Source organism: Hyaena hyaena, unplaced genomic scaffold (genome assembly GCF_003009895.1).
Source record: "Hyaena hyaena isolate Hyena2069 unplaced genomic scaffold, ASM300989v1 scaffold_0, whole genome shotgun sequence".
NCBI lineage: Eukaryota > Metazoa > Chordata > Mammalia > Carnivora > Hyaenidae > Hyaena > Hyaena hyaena.
In genome coordinates, this window is record NW_024080632.1 from 8,945,933 (window position 1) to 8,964,498 (window position 18,566).

The following is an 18,566-nucleotide window of genomic DNA, read 5'->3' on the forward strand; positions in this document are numbered from 1 at the left end:
AGCTGGGGATAATGACTGCACCTATCTGTAAGAATCGGTAAGATTTCATGAGACGTAGGATGGGTGACCGCAAATTTAGTGTCCGAACCAGGGCACCCTGAGAAGTAAACATCATGACTATTATAGGAAAGCAGGTGTAAACAGTAAGCGTCTCAGGCAACCCTGGACATAAATTGACCCCCAGACGAGAGGTTCTTTATACATTGGAATCCCCAGGGGAACTCACAAAGTATTGATGCCTGCACCCCACCTCCAGAGATCCTGATATAATTGAGCTGGGGTGTGCCGGGGCGTTGTGAATTTTAAAACTCTCTGGGTGATTGTGATCTCAACCTGGGTGAGAGCCACTGTCTGGATTTGAATGCAAAGTCAAGTACACGGTGAGCGCCGTTAGTGTCATCAATAGCATCATTACTATTATTATTACGTTGTTATTGTCATTACCAGAGAGGGCGGCATGTCTGATGCTGAACCTATTGTAATTAATTTTGGAAACTATTATTATTCACAAAGAAAACAAACGTTCCAGTGGGTGACAACCTGCCAATTACCATGAGCCTGGCTTAAAACAGCGAGTCTCAAGCAAGGACAATTTCCCTCCAAAAGAAAGCTGATAATGCCTGGGGATATTTTGGGGAGAGTCCACAACTCGGGGACGAGGGTCAGGTGCTGCTACTTAGAGGGGACAGTTCAGGAATGCTCTAAACATCCCGCAGTGCACAGGACAGTCCCCCACAACAAAGAATTGCCTGGTCCAAAGGAGCAGTAGTGCCAAGGACAGCAAACGCTGTCATAGAAGCTGGTATGGGGACAGACTCTTGAAGCAGAAAGTCATGTCAAACTTAGGGACAGCTTTTGGGGTCCTGCCCCTGTCCTGGTGCTACCCCTTGCCACCTGTGGGAAGAGAGGAAGCCCCTGGGGCTGGCCCTGGGTTGCACGGTCACTGCATCCCTTAAATCCCCCCCCCCCCCCCCCCCCCCCCCCCCCCCCCCCCCCCCCCGCCCGGATCCAGATCATCGCACACCAGGTATGCATTTGAGATTGCCTTTCGACTTGGAGGAGCCTTTCAAAAGTCTTGGCATCCGCCGGTGCTGAACGTGTTTATAAGAGACTTCCTCGGGAAAGAAAGGTCATCCAGGGAAAACCAGAAACAGATTTCTTTTCTTTCTCTGGCTCACTTCTGCCAGGCACCTCCAAGAAGTTCGCTAGCACCTTAGCCGTGGAAGAGAAGCATTTAAGAGAAGAGACGAGGAAGAAGCTGTTTATGCTACAAGAAAAACTGGTCTAAGGGTCAGCCCAGGCTGTGGTCCTGGGGGAGAGGAGACAGGACTAAAGAGACAGAAAAAAAAGAAAGGGAAGGAAGAGCAAAGAAGAGAGCGAGGGAAGGATGATAGACTGATAAATAGGTGAAAGTATGGATGAGTGAGTGGGTAGATGGACAAATGTATAGGTGGGTTGGAGGGTAAGAAGATGTACGGGTGGGTTGGTAGATAGGCAAATGAATAAATGGATGACTGCAAGGATAGATGGGTGGATGGATGAGTGGGTAGATGGGTGGGTGGGTAGATGAGTGGATGAATGGGTGGATGGGTGAGTGAATGGATGGGAGCGTGGAAGGAGGGTTGAGGGATGGGTGGATGGGTAGATGGATGGGTAAATGAATGGATATATGCTCCATGGATAGATGGCTGGGTGGATGGATGCCTGGGTGGATGGATGCATGGATGGATGGATGGATGGATGGATGGATGGATGGATGGATGGAAGGAATGAAGGATAGGTGAATGAGAGCATGGATGTATAGGAGGGTAAATGGGAAGTGTGTGGGTGGGTAGATGATGGGTGGATGAGTGGATGGATGGATTAATTCATCTTGATCAAAGACATCGTGTCTTTACATAAGATTGCAGATTAGTGGTTCCTTAGCTGAATACGACCTAGCATAATTTCGACCACTAGCATAATTTTATTTGGTTCACGCAGGGTTCCTGAACGGTGTCTTTCAATCTTGGCTACATATTAGAACCACCTGAGGAACTAACAAAAATCCTGCAGCTCAGAGGCCAATCCCTACATCAATTATGTCACAGTCCCTGGGGACAACACCCACATCACTACTTTTTTTAAGCCTCATGTGATTCAAATGGTGGCCAAGCTTGAGAACCAGTGTACATTACGAGAACCAATGTAACTCGGCTTGAGTTCTGTTTGACCCAGACACCTGCAGTTGCTTACCTCTTGGCTTAGCCCAAGCTCCCTTCGAGGTACTTGCTTTGTTTTGGTGAATTCTGACATTGGAGCCCGACTTGGATGTCTAACGTAGGTTGCTATCTGCCCCCTTATCAAGATGCTGTGTGCCTTTTGTCCATCGGCCAAACAGAGCTCATGAAAGTAAAGGTATATACACCTAATAGAATTTTTCAAGGAGCAAAGAGACAATGCCTTGCCAACTGTTAACATCGGGCCATGATGACCCCGATGCATATAATATGAATGTAATTACCTCCCAATTCATAGATGCAAATCACAGTCATTTACAACACGTATTATTCGTGTACTTCATGCCAGGCATTGTTCTAAGATCTTTACGTTTTATACATATCACCTAATTTAATCCTTGTAGAACCTCAATGAGTCAGGTGCTATGACTAGTCCCATTTCCCAGATGGGGAAAGGTTGAGGTCACCTGCATCGTGCACACACAGCTAGTCCTGACGAAGCAGGGACCTGAGCCCAGGACGTCTGGCTCCTGCTCCCCATTATTGCGCTGCTCCCTTCATGGCATCACCGGCCTCAGCACTGAGAACTCATACACGTCTCCCCTGATTTCTCCAGATGGGAGGACAGAGGTTCAGAGGACAGAAATGACGTCCTAAAGTCTCCCAGCTAGTTGTTAGGGAGATGGCCATCTGCCCAGCCCCAATCTGCCAGATGTCTCCAGCTGCGCGCTCGGTGTAAGTGTCCTTTGAAGTGTACCCTGGCCCCTCAGGTCTTTAAGGATACTTCTGATTTTCAGAACTTCCATTAACATTTACATGCTTCTAAGAGGTGGTCCCCGGTGGGAGGTCATTTATCAGTTTGCTCGCTTACACAATGAATGTTTATAAAGCGCCTACTCTGTGCCAGGAATCGTGCTAGGTGCCGGGGACGCGTCGTGAGTGGACTGGACACATCTCTGGCCTTAAAAGAAGTTGCCAGGGTTTGGCAGGTCTTGGCAGGCATTGCAAGGCTGAGCTCTGGGCTGCAGGGCGGGCTGTTGAAGTGCATGAAAATCCGGAGCAGAGAGACGGCCCCTTAAAACACCAGTCCTCCGCTCCCGCCCAGCCTCTCCGCATCACGATTTCACCCGCCCCACTCTAACCTTGGCCTCACGGCCAACCTGCCTGCAGAGGGGAAGAAAGAATTCCCTGGCCTCTCCATTTTCCTGTTAGGACGTGTATGAAGTCTCCTTTATGAAACTGTGGAAACATCGTACAAGGAAGCGGGAAAGACATCAGCCCTCACTGACCCACCGAACAGAATCCTGTGTTTGCGGGACATTCCTCACCAACTTTGTCTGGCAGAGCTGGGAGGGAAAAGTCAGCCACAGCAGGGTCCGAGTGTGATTCACGATGTATTTGCTCTAGATTTAGCAGTGATCACTTCCCTGCCCGCACCTCTGCTTTCTCACTTTGGGACGGAGCCATCGGCCCCTGCCCACCTTGCAGGGCTGTTCAATACCGAGTGCGAAAGAAACGTGTAAATCTAACGCCTGGTGCCCAGGGGCCAAGCTCTGTATTATCCCAATGACTCTCACTTTTAGAGGTTCAGAAGGAAGCGGGGTCAAGGTCTCAGGTCCCCCACTTACTAACTGTGAGACGCTGGGCTCAAACATTTAATTAACCTCCCTAAGCCCCCAACTCCTCATCCGTATCCTGGGGATGATAATGACTGTGTCAAGGTCATGGTGAGAATTCAGTGAGAGCCTGGTATGCCACAGGCACTCTGGGAGTAAGTGTTATTATTATGGTGGTTATTATTAATATTATGATCATTCTTTAAAATTTTTTTTCTACGTTTATTTACTTTTGAGAGACACAGAGAAACAGAGCACAAGTAGGGAGAGGCAGAGAGAGGAGACACAGAATCCGAAGCAGGCTCCAGGCTCTGAGTTGTCAGCACAGAGCCCAATGCGGGGCTCGAACCCATGAATCGCGAGATTGTGACCTGAGCCGAAGTCTGACGCTTAACCGACTGAGCCACCCAGGCGCCCCACGATCATTCTTTTTAAGCGATATTTACATCGAACATTTATTCCCAGCAGAACCACTTGCAATTCGAATCACCACTAACAGGAGCAGAGCACAGGAGCGGAGCTAGGTTGGGGGGACCTGTAGCTCATTCCGCTGGCGGGTGGGTGGGGGGCTCTAAGAGAAAGCACACAAAAATGTCTGGCTATTGGGAAATTTTCAAAGAATCCACGACCTTGGGGACATTTTGCTGGATCCCCACGTGAAGCCAGAGAAGGGGCTCTTGCAGGTACAGGGGCTTGAAGCATTTGCTTTGTTAGTTTCATGGGGCGTCTGCTTCTGACTTAGATTTTGGGGGTGCCAAGGGTGCCATGGGGCTGAGGGAAGAAAGATCCCCACCCCCGTCCTTTCCTTAGAGCTTCGCCAGCCTACTGCTCAACAGCCCACCGACACATCCTCACATCCGCTCCGGTGGGTTTTCACTGGTGTCTGGCGAGCGTACCCGCCCTTCCTCCTCCTCCGGCTCCTCCTCCTTCCCCCTCCTCCTCCCTGCCCCCCTTTGCCATTCCCAGAGACTTGGCTGGCTCCGAAGCTTCCAGACAGAGGAGCTAAACATGTTAGCCGACAGACTAGCAAGACACAAAAGGCGGCAGGAATCAAATAAAACAAAAACGCAGCAGAGTCACAGGTCAGTCCTGTATAAATATTTATGCTGGAGGAAAAGTTGGTGCCTGAGTAATGACCTTGTGGCTGGTATTAATAGAGATAATGTGTGTCTCTAGAACATGCCGCCAGAGAGGGAAAGGGGGCAGGCACGGGGAGGGGGCCAGAGCAAGAGCCGGGAGGTTATAAATCTTCATGCCAAGCTGAAGCCCCCGCTGACCTTTCTACCTTTCTCTCCCGTCCCCTCCAGCAACCCCCCCCGCCCCAACGTCTACATCTTCAAATCTATTTTCTCTCCTTCTTGGCCATCAGGGCTCCGCATAGGCATTCACTCAGGCATCGGCCATTTTAGGGCCCATCCCTGTCATCTGGGTTGGCGGCTGGGCACCATGCTAGGTACACAGTCGGGGCGTAATAGGGGTTCGAGTGAGCTGATGGAACCTCGCCTCTGTTGCTGATTACAGACCCCAGATATGGGACCGGCTGTATCGTCTGATGGTTTCCTGGCCTCCTCCCTTCTCCCATCCAGCCCGCCATCGGGTTTGTCACTCTCTTGCGGCTGAGTGGAACCTTCCAAATGCAAACCTGACCGTGTCTCTCTGTCTCCTGCCAAAGTTCTCTCTGTAGCTCCCACGGTCCTGAGATCAAACCACAACTCCGTAACGCGACATACAGGCGCTTCCAGACCCAGCTGCAGCTCACCTCGTCAGCCTGTCTCCTGCACCCCGTCCCTCACTGGCTCCCCTCCCCAGCAATGCTGAATTGCTCCCTGTTCCCAAGAAGCCCTGTTCTTTGCTCACATCCAGGCCTTCACCTTTCCATTCCTTCCTTGTGGTATTGCCTTGCCTGCATTTCCGAATTGGGCTACTTCCTCTGCATCCTTGGATTCTTCTCTTAGACCATACCCCTTCCTCCAGGAAGCCTTCCCTGCATCAGATGCCCCTTTTATCTCCTTCCATAACACCGTGTGCCTCTCACCGTCACACCACTTACCTGTTGAAGAGTCATTGTCATTTGGCTTGTCTTTCTCAGGCCTTCAACACTCCTGAGTGTCAGGAGGGCAACCGATTGGCATCACCACATCCACAGCCACAACAATGCAAGGCCTAGCATGCGGTGGGGTGCTCAGAAAGCGTTCATCAGGGGAGTCACAGGGATGGGACCGTGCACTTCTTCTGCTGGAAAATCAAGGTGGGCTCAGACTCCCTCAACGGGGACACAGAAAGCAGAGGCTTTAATATCTGGAAAGGTCCCACATTCATCGAGGGCATAGAAGTATAGGGCTTTGTCCTTTCCTCTGCCAGGTGGGACTCCCATTCAGAGGCAAGTTTCCCAGTGTGGGGTGGGCGGGACCCTGCTGCTGTATGCTAAGAAACGGAGAGGAAGACCCAAGCAGAGAATGGCCAGCTCCACTCAGATGCCTTCAAGAGCAGCCTTCCAGCTCGAAGACACTGCGATCTGAAGGTCAGGAGGAGGGAGTAGAAGGTAGCATTCCAGCTGTCCGCTCTTTGGATGCTAATGAGCCCCTCCCCGCCCAGGGCAGGGAGCCGCAGGGTGAGACGTTCTCCTGAAGCAGACTCCAATTTCAGACGTTAATATTTCTCTGCCTGAAACCATAATGGGAGAAGCAGCCATTTGCACTCTTGATCTTGACGGGTCCCACGCTGCGTAAGGTCTGGCCAACACAAGGAAAGAAGGAGCTAACAGTCATCCGCCGCCTCGGTGTGCCTGGCCCTCAGCACTGGTTGTTCCCCTTGATCTTGAAGGTGGCGCTGGAGTGTGGTAAGCATTATCTCCATTTTCCAGGTAGGCAACTGAGGCTGGCAACGGCCTAGACTTGACCCGGCTTGGGTGACGCCAAGCCCAGGCTTTCTTCTACAGCTTCCTTCCCTGTTGGGAATCACTTTCAACTGTCACCTGTTAGAAGGGACTGTGCCTTTTCTGTATTCTCTCTCCTCCACCCCACCCATCCAGTCCCCACCCCAAGCTGATGGACAGATCCTGTCATATCGTTAGACATGGTTGCTACGAGTGGGCCAGTTGACCAGAACGTGGGTTGAAAGACCAAAGCGAGGAGCAGCCGAGCGAGGCCCAGAGGAAGGATACCTGCCCATCGCAGAAGCTTCTCCGGAGAAGGGAGAGGTGCCTTCCGTGGGTGTTCACAGCAGCGTACCCACAGCGGCCAAGAAGTGGAAACAACCCAAATGTCCATGTTGATGAATGGATAAGCAAAATGTGCTCTATCGATACAGTGGAAGTAGATATGTTTCTGCTGGTGTCCCCTCCTGCCAGAGGGGGGCACGCACGGAGACACATGCGCTCCTTCCTGCCGGTGCTGGACTTGACCTTAAGAAGCAAGGAAACGGCTGATCTGTGTTCCTGGTTCGATGAACCTTGATACCATCATGACCCACGTGCAAGGAAAAGCAGGAGTAGAGGAGAAGCCTCTCTCTCTGCCTCCTGCTGGGCAGCCTTCTCCTGCTCTGACTGGGACCAGCAACTGCCTAGGTCCCCAGGCTTTGGGCGTCCAACTGGAATCACACGGCCAGCTCAGCTCTCTAGGTCTCCAGCTTACGACTACGATTTGCAAGACCTCTCAGCGTCCACAGAGGCGGAGCCAATTCCTTACAATAAATCAAGCAGGCAAGGAGCGATGGGGACTTAGTGCTTCCTGGGCACAAAGTTCCAGCTGGGATGATGAGAACCTTCTAGAGATGGATGGTGCTGATGGTAGGACCCCAGTGTGAACATACGTCACGGCACCGAATGGCGCCCTTGATGATGGTTAAGATGGGAAGTCTTCTGTTGTGTGTATGTTAGCAAAAAGTTTTTTTTAAAAAAGCAAAAAAGAAACTAAGCAGAAGAGAAGAAAAGAAGAGGAGAGGCAGACAGCAAGTGGAGTTAGGCAGAGGGGAGGTCGGTGGGGAGTGTATTCAGGGAGGCAGAACAGCAGAACAAGCTTGAGTTCCTGAATCCTTCTTTGAGTCAGGGCTCTTAGCAATTTCCGGCGTGCACAGCCATCTCTAGAAGCCTGGAAAGTGTCAGCCCTCCTCCTCCTCTCCCTCCTGGACACCTGAGGTGGCAGTGACTCGCCGCAGGCATCCAAGCACACCCGCTCCATTACTGCTCCGAATGCCTTCACTGATATAGGGCTCGAAAGAGGAAAAGATAATAAGAATAATTTGGTGGTTTTGAACGTGCTTTCCCCTTGAACACAGCCCTCGTAAAGGACAAAAACCACAGCAAATTTTCACAAAATGAAATTTCGCCACCACTTGTCCTGAATGCAGGTTTATCTTCCGTGTTAATAAGATGCAAAGCATCCAAGGGCACATTAGTAACGGATCACAGCTGTGACTCCCAGGATGTAAGGAGTCTGTGGCGGGAATCTTGCATAGCGGCCCAATTGTCAGGTGCAGGGAGCACGGGGCAGCCTGACTCCTGGTTGGCTGATTACGGGTTCACACAGCCTCCACCCAAAAGTCACCGTAACACCTGACACCACCCATTGTGCCCCTGACCCCATTAGGGCTTTGCTTCCTTGCGATGCTTCCTGGCACCCAGCCAGGGGAGTCAGTTGTCTGATTCTAGGGACATGGTGGGTAACTTGAGCAGCAGTGACACTCAGCTCCCACGGTGCCTCATCTGAACAGGTACAACAGCCAGAGGCCTTTGTAGACACTTATCTTACAAGGACCCCCAGCCCCATGGGATGTGGCCTGCACCCAATTGTACCCGTGGAGTCGGCCCTTCACCGCCCAGCGCTCCACCCAGCTCCGCTCTGATACTCAATCGCTCCTCCGCGAGCCTAGCCAAAGGCATGAGCTCATGGTCACCTTCCATCAGGACTGGGGCTTCGAGAGACAGTAGGTCAACCCACTTATTTTCAATAAAATTTCACGTGCCTTCCTTGCCCTCAGGGCAGGCCGAAGATGTGCAGCGCAGAGCTCAGAAAGCTCAATGCTCCGGCTTCAAAAAATTGCTGTATTAAGTCCTCTCTTCCCAGCTCTAAACAAAAGGGAAGGGAGAATATACAGAAGCTACAAAGGGAAGCATAATCTCTTAGGACCCAAAGCCATTTCTCAATTCCTGTCTCCAACATAATGTTCCTCTTTTCTCCCCCTCCTCCTCCCTTCCTCCTTCCTCCTCCCCCTCCCCCTCCCCTCTCCCCCTCTCCTCTCTCTCCCTCTCCCTCTCTTCCTTCCCATCCTGCCCCCTTTGCTGTGTCCACCCCCAATCTGCTTCATCACTCTCAGCTCCGGAACTTTCTGCCCTTCACCAGGTTGCCCGGGCTGGCTTCCACCTGCCCCAGTCTTCCCTCAGCCTCTGCCCCACCTCACACTTGGTGCCGCTAGTTCAAATTCCCAAGACATAATCTGGTTGACTGGGTCTCAGCCCCGCTCACGGGCAAGCCCACTGACTGGCTGCCCTTGATCAGGGCTCGCCTTTCGTCCAAACAGTAATGGTAGAGTGCATGCGGGGTGGGGAGTCACGTGACACACAACACGGCCACCCCCATGGCAAGGACTCAGGCCAGGATAGTTTCCCGTAGAAGGGGGGGAGGCAGAGCGGGCATGTCCCCAATATATTCATTTTATATGTGAGGACTGTGTCCCAGAAAATGGAAGTGACATGGATAAGAACCTGTTCTGTAAGCTGTAAAATAATATTTATATTATTTATATGTAATGAATACATATCTATTATTTACATACAACAAATACCTATGATTTATATGTAATATATATGATTTACATATAGTAAATATACATTATTTATTATTTATATATAATAAATATGCATTATATATTATTTATATATAATACTATCATTTATATATAATAAATATTCTTTATATAGAGTAAATATCTATTACATATATTATTTATGTATAATAAATAAATATGTTATATATATCATGTTGTTATTATCCCAGTTCACCATGCTACTTATTAAAAGGATTTTATCCAGGGCATCTGGGTGGCTCAGTCAGTGAAGCATCTGACTTTGGCTCAGGTCATGATCTCACGGTTGTGGGTTCGAGCCCCACGTCAGGCTTTGTGCTGACAGCTTTGTGATGAGAGCTCAGAGCCTGGAGCCTGCTTCAGATTCTGTGTCTCTTTCTCTCTCTGCCTCTCCCCTGCTCATACTCAGTTTTTTCTCTCTCTCCCAAAAATTAATAAGCATTAAAACATTTTTTAAAGGATTTTATCCAACCTGACTCAGCTGGCTGTGCATCACTCATGTTCAGGGAACCAACATGATTCTACCAGGAATTAAGCAAGGCTCATCTTTACAAAGCGGCCCCACTCCATAGAGTAGCCAATCTTTGGTTCTGAGCTCTAAAACATGAATTTTCCAAAAGAAGAGGGAAGGGAAAGAATATTTTTCAAAGGCCAAGTACACAGCAGGCCCTGTATAGATGAGGTGTCTCGTTCAGTCCTCATTGCCCTGTGAGAGAATTGTCATCGTTCCTTGTTTCGTGACATCACACGGTATAGTGAGTAGCTATGTTAGAGTTTCCTGCTGGTTTCCCCTCCTGCCAGAGGAAGGCACGCACGGAGACATGTCTGCTCCTTCCCCCCCAACTCCGGTGCTGGATTTTGTGTCCACCCCCCCCCCCCGAAGCCTCCATCCTTCTGGCCTTTCCTGGGACCATCAATACTCCATACTTTCCGTTGTCACACTCGTAGCTGTGAAGGACCCAATTGTGCGGTTGATCTATAATGCAAGGTTAATGCCTAATTAGCTCCTTTAACATTTCTTTTGTGGATAATTCATGATAGGTCATTAACAAAAGCCAGGGCAAACGGAGGGGCAGATTCATCCCCATAAATCAGAGGCCTGAAAACATCATAGAAACAGGAAAATGCATGTATTATTCAGGTCAAACAAAGAGCCGGGTCTGCCTAAGGCTCCCCAGTGCTCTTCTGACCCTGAGGTCAAGGGACCACGTGCAAGACTGGAGGGATATTTGCTAATAGCAGAAGCAGTCTGTTCGAGGCCTCAAGGGGATGCACACCTCCTGGTCAATGTAAGGCTACACATCTTAGTGTTAAACTTCTTACACCACTTCTGACTACCAAGTAATGCGTATCTACCATGTCCATAAATAACTACCATTTATAGAGCATCTACAACGTCCCAAGCTGTGTGTGTGTGTGTGTGTGTGTGTGTGTGTTCCACGTATCAGTTAGCTATCGCTGCATAACAAACTACCCCAAAACTCAGTTTTTATGAGTCTAAGTCTTAGCTGGTTGGTACTGCTGATCTGGGCCAGTTCATCTGATCTCAGCTGGGTCCTCTCATGGCTCTGTGTGCAGTGGGTAGGTTGCCTAGAGGCTGCTACTATCATATGACCTCATTTACACGTCTGGCTATTGATTGGTTGTTAGGGTACCAGGGGTGACAGGGCCACATGTCTCATAGTGAGGGCAGTGTTCCAAGAGTTAGATTAGAGGTGTGCAAGACCTCTTGAGACCCAGACTCAGAGCTGACATGCTGTCACATCTACAGTATGTTATGGGCCCCAAGTCACAAGCTCAGCTTAAGATTCAGAGATGGGCAAGGAAATCCACCTTTTGGTAGAAGGAGCTTCAAAATCACTGCAATCACAACTATTCTACCACAATCCAGTTTTCCTTGAAACAAAACATGTATGCCTTCTTCCTGCAAATATTTATTGAGTACCTACTGTGTGCCAGGCACTGTCCAAGGTGCTAAAGACACAGACAATGAATGAAAAGAAAGTATCTACTCATATGGAACTTAATTTTGGTGGAAAATAAGAGACAAACAGTAAACAAGTGAATCAATACATGTACAATCAATACATATATACTTTGAGTATGTATATTAAGAGTATACTTTTAAATGCCATCATGAAAATATCACTGAGTGACTGCTTATTCATGGTCCAGAGGCAATTTTGGTGGAGTGGTCAGGGAGGATCTCTCTGAAGAGGTGACATTTCACCTGAGATCTCACTGATGAGCAGAAATCAGCTACACACAAGTGGGGAGCAGAACATTCTAGCAGGAAGAAGAATGAGTGCAAAGATCCTGAGGCCAGATGGCTTCGAGCAATGAAAAGGAAGCCAGTGTGGTTGGAAGAAGAGAACTTCTGGATGAAGTCCAGGAGGTAAGTGGATCCTTGGAGGGAAGTACAATGACGGGTGAGGAAAACAAAGAGGCAAGGCAACTTGCCTAAAGAAGGTCATGAAAGTAGCTAGCAAGAGGATTTGAACCAGGGGCCATCTGAATTCAAAGTCACACCCTCCACTGCCCCACCCTGCCTCCTAGGATAAATACCAAGCTGGGACTTTTTCATGTGGACAAATAAGACCTCAACCTTGAGAGAATCTAATGTGACGATGGCAAAACTCAACACTTGGGCTCAGTCTCAGCTAACCTCACCTCTGGCCGCTCAGCTCTACACTGCTCCTCCGGCAACTGTCAGACAAGGCCACGCACCAGAGAGCCTCCCGACAGCTTGACCTGCAACAGCGTCCCCAGGCGTCTGCCCAGAGGGAAGCATTGCTCATTGGCTCCAATTTTTTCTAGATGATTCCATCTTCTCCCCATCTTGGGTTTTTTTTTGAGGGGGGAGGGAGAGCACCTCCCTGCCCCCTAATCATACTCTACCAGAAATCTTTATGACCTTCATTGTAGGAGCTTTGCCCAGGGTGGGGTCGGGGGACAAGATGTACAGACATGGCTGATAAACCCTGTACAAGATGGAGAAGGTCCACTTCAAGAATTCAGACATCTTAACTTTTCAGACAAACACAAGCAAAGAAATGCATTGTTTAAAATAGGACATTCATTTGTGCCAAATATCTTAATGGAGCGCCTACCGTGGGTCAAGGACAGGTCTAACAGTGCGGACAGAGCAGTAAGCTCAGCCCCTCTGCTTTGCCGGAGGCCCAAATGTAGGACATGTGAGAGGGTCATAAATGGGAGCAAGTGGGTCCTGGGGAGCGGTGTAGGGGGTCAGGGAAGGCTTCTTGAAAAGACGCTCAATGAGTGGGAACTTGACAATGAGGAAGAGAAGCCCACAGCCACTTGCGAGGGGAGCAGGAGTGTGCTGAGACTCTTCTAGAACGTTTGAGAGACCAATGTGCCTGAACCAGAGTGAGCAAAAGGGGGGGGGGGTAGCCAGAAATGAGGGCAGCCAGGTCTTGGAGAGTCCGGCAGGCCACAGTCAGGGCTTTGGCTGTCACTCGGGAGAGCCAACAGCCCTTGGAAGGTTCTGAGCAGAGGAGGGACACAATGCAGCATCCACTGGCTGCTGTGGTAAAGGCAGAAACTTCAGGGGCAGAGGCCAGGGAAGGCAGAGAGTCTTTTGAGGAAGCTTTCGCATTTTCTCAGAGGCAACGTGATAGCGGCTCAGATTTGGGGGTAGCAGGTGGGAAGCGGTATTTGAGTGAGCAAGACGGGTAATCAGCAGACCCTGCACCATGAATAATTTAATCGAGATGATGGGTAGAAATACAAGAGAGGCACAGGATGCTATAAAGATGTATACGAGGAGACTGGTAGTCTGTTTCTTTAGGAGGACATAGATTAGGCAGGGAAGGCTTCCCGAAAGAAGGGGCAGACCAGCTGCTTATCGAAGGATGCATTGAGCTAGTTAAGTGAAGACGGGGAGAAGGAAGCGCATGAGCCAAAGTCCTGGGGCAGGAAGGAGATGGGGAGGCCGGTAACAACGTGTTCTTCCTTCTGCGATGTGCCGCCCTGTGTGTTTGCTTGGGAAATAATTAATGATTCAGACACTTCATGGCGAGAGGCCCACACTGGCTCCGCATGGCTATTACCACTGGGTTTTTTTGTTTTCTTCCCCCTCCGGAGGCAGTTAAGGAGGGCTCAGACTTTCCCACCAAGCAAATGAATAATGAGGACGGATCCAACCGGCTAGGCTGGGGCGTGATTAATAACAACGGTGTGACTTGGACTTGTCCCGAGCTGAGTCCCCTCATGGGGAAGAGGCCCTGGCAAACACATCGCTGTCCCAACTCCCTGCCCCTGGAGACAGCCACGCTGCCTTACTGAGCTCAGCAGGTGTGGGGGAGATGGGAAGATGGCCCCTCAAAGGGGGGGGGTCAAGATTAAGCACGTAAGCTGGCCTTTTAAAAGCTTAGCGGGCCTTTCCAATTGGATCTCAAACGGACCACACTCGAGAAATTAAATAAACAGCATTTGTCAAGGGCTTTTGTGGGCTCCCAGCTGTATTTATTTATAGGTTGGTCTGTTATTTATGGGTGCTCGTGCTCCATATAAAAGCTTTGTCAGAGAGAGGGGGTAGGGAGGGGGCGGGGTGCTTAATGCATGCTGGGACACTTATGTACGCACTACAGGGAGCTCAAACGATGAGCATTGGCTGCTTTCATCCCACAGAAGCTGGGTGCTCAAACACATCAGGACGGCCTTCCCGGGAAAGGCCAGACCACTGGGCACCACCACCCCCCCCCCAAACAGTCAGAGGTCCCCTCGGAGACCCGTGAGGCCCGGTTCCCAGAGAAGAGTTGAAAATCTGAGGTCGGTCACATCTTTGATTCATTGTGGCTTCTGACTCATCCTGGGAAGACCCAAGAGGGAAGCCTTGAGAAACACCAGCGACAGCCTTGCACGAAGACGGTTCTCCATAGATGTTGCTCAATGAATCACAAATGACCATATGCTGTCCCCAAAGTCATGAAATTGAAAAATGCGAGGGACCTCAAGATATCACGTGGAATCTCTCGGCCGGCGGGGGAGGGGGGTAAGTTGGCGATACCTATCTGGGGCTTTCGCCGTTCACAGCTTGACCTTGGTAGGTTTCTTCTAAAAATTCATCCAAAGCAGAATTTTCCATCCTAAGGAAAAAAAGAGGGAAGGGAAGGAGAGGAGAGGAAGGGGAGGGAGGAGGGGAGGGGAGGAGAGAGAGGAAAGGGAAAAACTTCATGCAAAAAAAAAAAAATAGATGATCGTTGCCACATTGTTTGTGACAGTGAAGAATTAAAATGATGGACTATTAACCCAGGAAGACTGATTAACTTCCAGACTTGCCACCAGTGGTGAGTTACTACACATTTGTTTAGAAAAATCTACACAATACAGAAATGCCCATGTTAAAATACTACAGGAAACGGCAGGAGGCAATATTACCTTTATAGTATTATTAAAATCATGCGATTTTTTTTTTTACTATTGGAGAAAAAACCCCCTCAGGCGAAAGCATTCTAAAACGTTAAAAGACGTTATGTTTGCAAACGAGAACTGTCATTTTTAGAGATTTCTTTCATTTTCGGGGCACCTGGGTGGTTCAGTAGGTTAAGCGTCCAACTTCAGCTCAGGTCATGATCTCACAGCTCGTGAGTTTGAGCCCCACATTGGGCTCTGTGCTGACAGCCCAGAGCCTGGACCCCACTTAGGATCCTGTGTCTCCTTCTCTCTCTGCCCCTCCCCAGCTCATGCTCACTCTCTCTCCTTCAAAGATAAATAAATGTTATATATATATATATATATATATATATATATATATATATNATGGTCCCTAGGGCCAAATAGTTGGACAGCCAACAAAGAGAGATAAATGTTATATATATATATATATATATATATATATATATATATATATATATTACATACTCAGTAGTCTGAGCAAACTATGATCCTTTGCTGAGTCCCAGCTCATGCTCACTCTCTCTCCTTCAAAGATAAATAAATGTTATATATATATATATATATATATATATATATATATATATATATTTCTTCTATTTTTCTAAATGTCCCAGTTTTTGCTAAAATTACATGCCTGTTTGATGATTAAAAAATCATACTCGATCAATTCATCATTTACTAAATAAATAGTATTCTCCTGCCACCAGAAAAGCCTCTTTTAATTTTTTTAAAGTTTATTTGTTTATTTTGAGAGAGAGAGAGCACAATCAAGGGAGGGGCAGACAGAGAGAGGGAGAGAGAGAATTCCAAACAGGCTCTATGCTCACAGTGTGGGGCTCAATCCCATGAACCATGAGATCATGACCTGAGCCAAAACCTAGAGTCAGATACTTAACCGACTGAGCCACCCAGGCGCCCCAAGAACAGCCTCTTTTCAAAGCATCCAAGGAGAGATAATCCACTAGGTGTTTTTTATTGGTCCTATTATGAAAAGCGTTGGCATGTTGCATCCCCTCATAATCATTTTATCATCCCGGAAGAAAAGAAATGTCTACGAAATATGAAAATGTCAGAAGCACAAAGCCATCATTTCAGTTTCTATTCAGAGCAATAAACAAAAATATGCGCTTCTTCCGTGTGTCTCTTTCCCCCTTGCCCTATTTATATATGTCACCCTCCTGGCCGCTACAACCTTCACACCCCTAAAACTTCCCTTCTTCAGGAGTCGTGGTCCTTCATCGTACATTTGCCTCTTTTCTTGTGACGGAGCCCCTAAAACCTTCCTTTATGACCATCGCTAGCCCACAGCCTCGGTCCCTTCTATGTGAATGCAGGCAGGGTGACAGAGCAAAGCTGCGGCTACAGACTCAGACTCACGTGGACCAAAGTCCAGTCAGGGCTTCGTCACTTCCCGTAGCAAGTCACTTAATCCCTCTGTGTGGCAGTTTCCAAGCCCGCTAATGGCCCAAATATTTAAGCAAGAAAATAGTAATAATAAAGTCAGAGTTGTCAGAATGACGATTAATGTATAACTAAGAGGATGTCAGGCACTGGGCTAAGTGCTTTACACACACAGGTCATTGAAACTCCCCCTCCATCCTACGAGGTCGGTGCTATTTCCCCATTTTACAGATGAGAAGACAGACCAGTAAGTCATCGTGACGGCGCATGACGTGCTCACCTTGGCGCTAGATCCTGGTCTCATCCCATCCTGATGCCAACTCCCTTGCTGGAGGAGAAAATGATCAGTACCCATTTTCTAGATACAAACATTGAGGCTCAGAAGGGTAAAAGGTTGAACCAGGCTCAAGCTCATAGGTAGAGGCATGTCTCTCATTTAACACTTTCTCCGCCGCCCTCGCCCCTCCCACCAAGGCTCCAGGTCTTATGGGCACTGAGTAGACATCTCATAACTGGTTTACCCCCTCCCTTAAAACCGGGGAGCATCTTCTGATTTGTAACCTGGCTGCTTCTCGCTGTCCCCAGGCCTGTGCTCTGGCCTCCCAGAGAACAGAGAAAGACAGGCAGGAGCAAATTATCTCAAGTGCACAGAGAATGACCTCAGGGAGATGCAACAAAGCCCACATGGGCGTGGCTCAGACCGGCGGTGCCCGGCCCTTCCCAGGCCTGGGCAGCCCGGGCTCCTGAAGATCACCCACCACCAGCCAGAGCTCTGGTTCCAGGGGAAAGCTTTGGCAGCACGAACTCAGGGGACATGGCCGTCCCTCACTCTCCCGCCACATCTCTGAAATAATGGCTCCTGTCTGACCAGATGCCATCCATATACTTCCACCCTTTGCACACGCGGATGGAAGTCCTAAAAAGAAATCTCCAAGAAGGCAGATAAAAGTCAGTGCCCACGATCGTGTCTGGGACGAAAAACTGTTTTTTATCCAGAACAAACAGAACCTCACCCCTGTCCTTCGAGGCCCTGGTGAGGAAGAAAGCGTGGTGCACGGGGTGCGTTGTGTTCCAACCTCGAAAATGGGTTCAGCTGGGAAGTTTGCCTACCTCACCCGGACCCCCGTCACTCGGACAGTAGATGTTCTGACAGAAAGGGGGAGAACCATCGCGAGCTGGCCTATTGGGGGAGAAAAGGAAAGTGGGGAGCGAGAGACACATCTGTGAGTCATTTGAGTTGAAATGAGCACATATTCTCTGGGCACAGAGGGTGGAGGAGGGGCTGGGCAGTTGGTTCCCATTAAACTTAGTAGCTTGAGAATTCCCCGCGTGCGGATGCCTGCCGGCCCGGCCCCGTCTGGGGGGCCAGAGCATCAGAGCCCCCGATGCCGCCTGGGAATGTCCCTCCTCCTCCTCCTCCCCCTCCGGCCGCTGACGCAGGGGACGCCAGTGTCTCCCCTGGGCACGGAGCGGGAGAAGTGTAGCCAGGAGGCCTGGGGACGCCAGGCCCTCCCATCCACCCCATTTTCCAAGACCCCTAATGAGGTATTTACATGACAGGCCAATTATGGCCCTTGAAAGAGTGGTTACAGGCCATGGGGTAATTAGTGACATTTTTAAAATACATTTTCAACCGCACAAAACTGTGTTTACACAATGTTAAGGAACTGGCTTCAGACCACAGAAGTGAAAAGAACTTTTGCAAAGGCAGAAAGAGCTGGGCCGCGCACTATGAAGGGCGCTTGTGTGCTTTCTGATGTGGGGGCTAATCAGGGCGAGGGTCGTTTCCCCAACCTGTCGGATGCGGACCTACTGCGTGCCAGGCAGTTGGCTGGGAGCTGGGCTTACGAGACGGACCGCAGACCAGTCTCTTGCCTTGAGGAGCCCACGGCTCTCAGCTGTACCACGGCTGCCGCTTGGTAATTATTCTACAAACACGAGTGAGGCATCTCCCGTGGGCCCCAGGGAGGCAAAAGGAGCCTTCTGAGGACCTTGCTGTTCTGGACTCTCTTGGGGTCCGTCTGGTGTTAGCATCTCCTCCTGCTGAGTGACGCTCGAGGCTCGGGGAGCCTTGAATTAGACTCGGATCTGGGTTTTTCCTGAGCTCACA

General features: G+C 49.5%; 1 long non-coding RNA gene across 1 annotated transcript; it reads right to left on the bottom strand.

The window, feature by feature from the left end:
* Positions 1-14,117: 14,117 nt before the first annotated feature.
* On the bottom strand, positions 14,118-17,819 carry LOC120242283. The gene is made up of 3 exons (XR_005531049.1): positions 17,470-17,819; positions 16,737-16,814; positions 14,118-14,745 (listed from the first exon to the last, which is right to left on the bottom strand). It is a non-coding gene; the product is annotated as an uncharacterized LOC120242283 (long non-coding RNA).
* Positions 17,820-18,566: the final 747 nt, after the last annotated feature.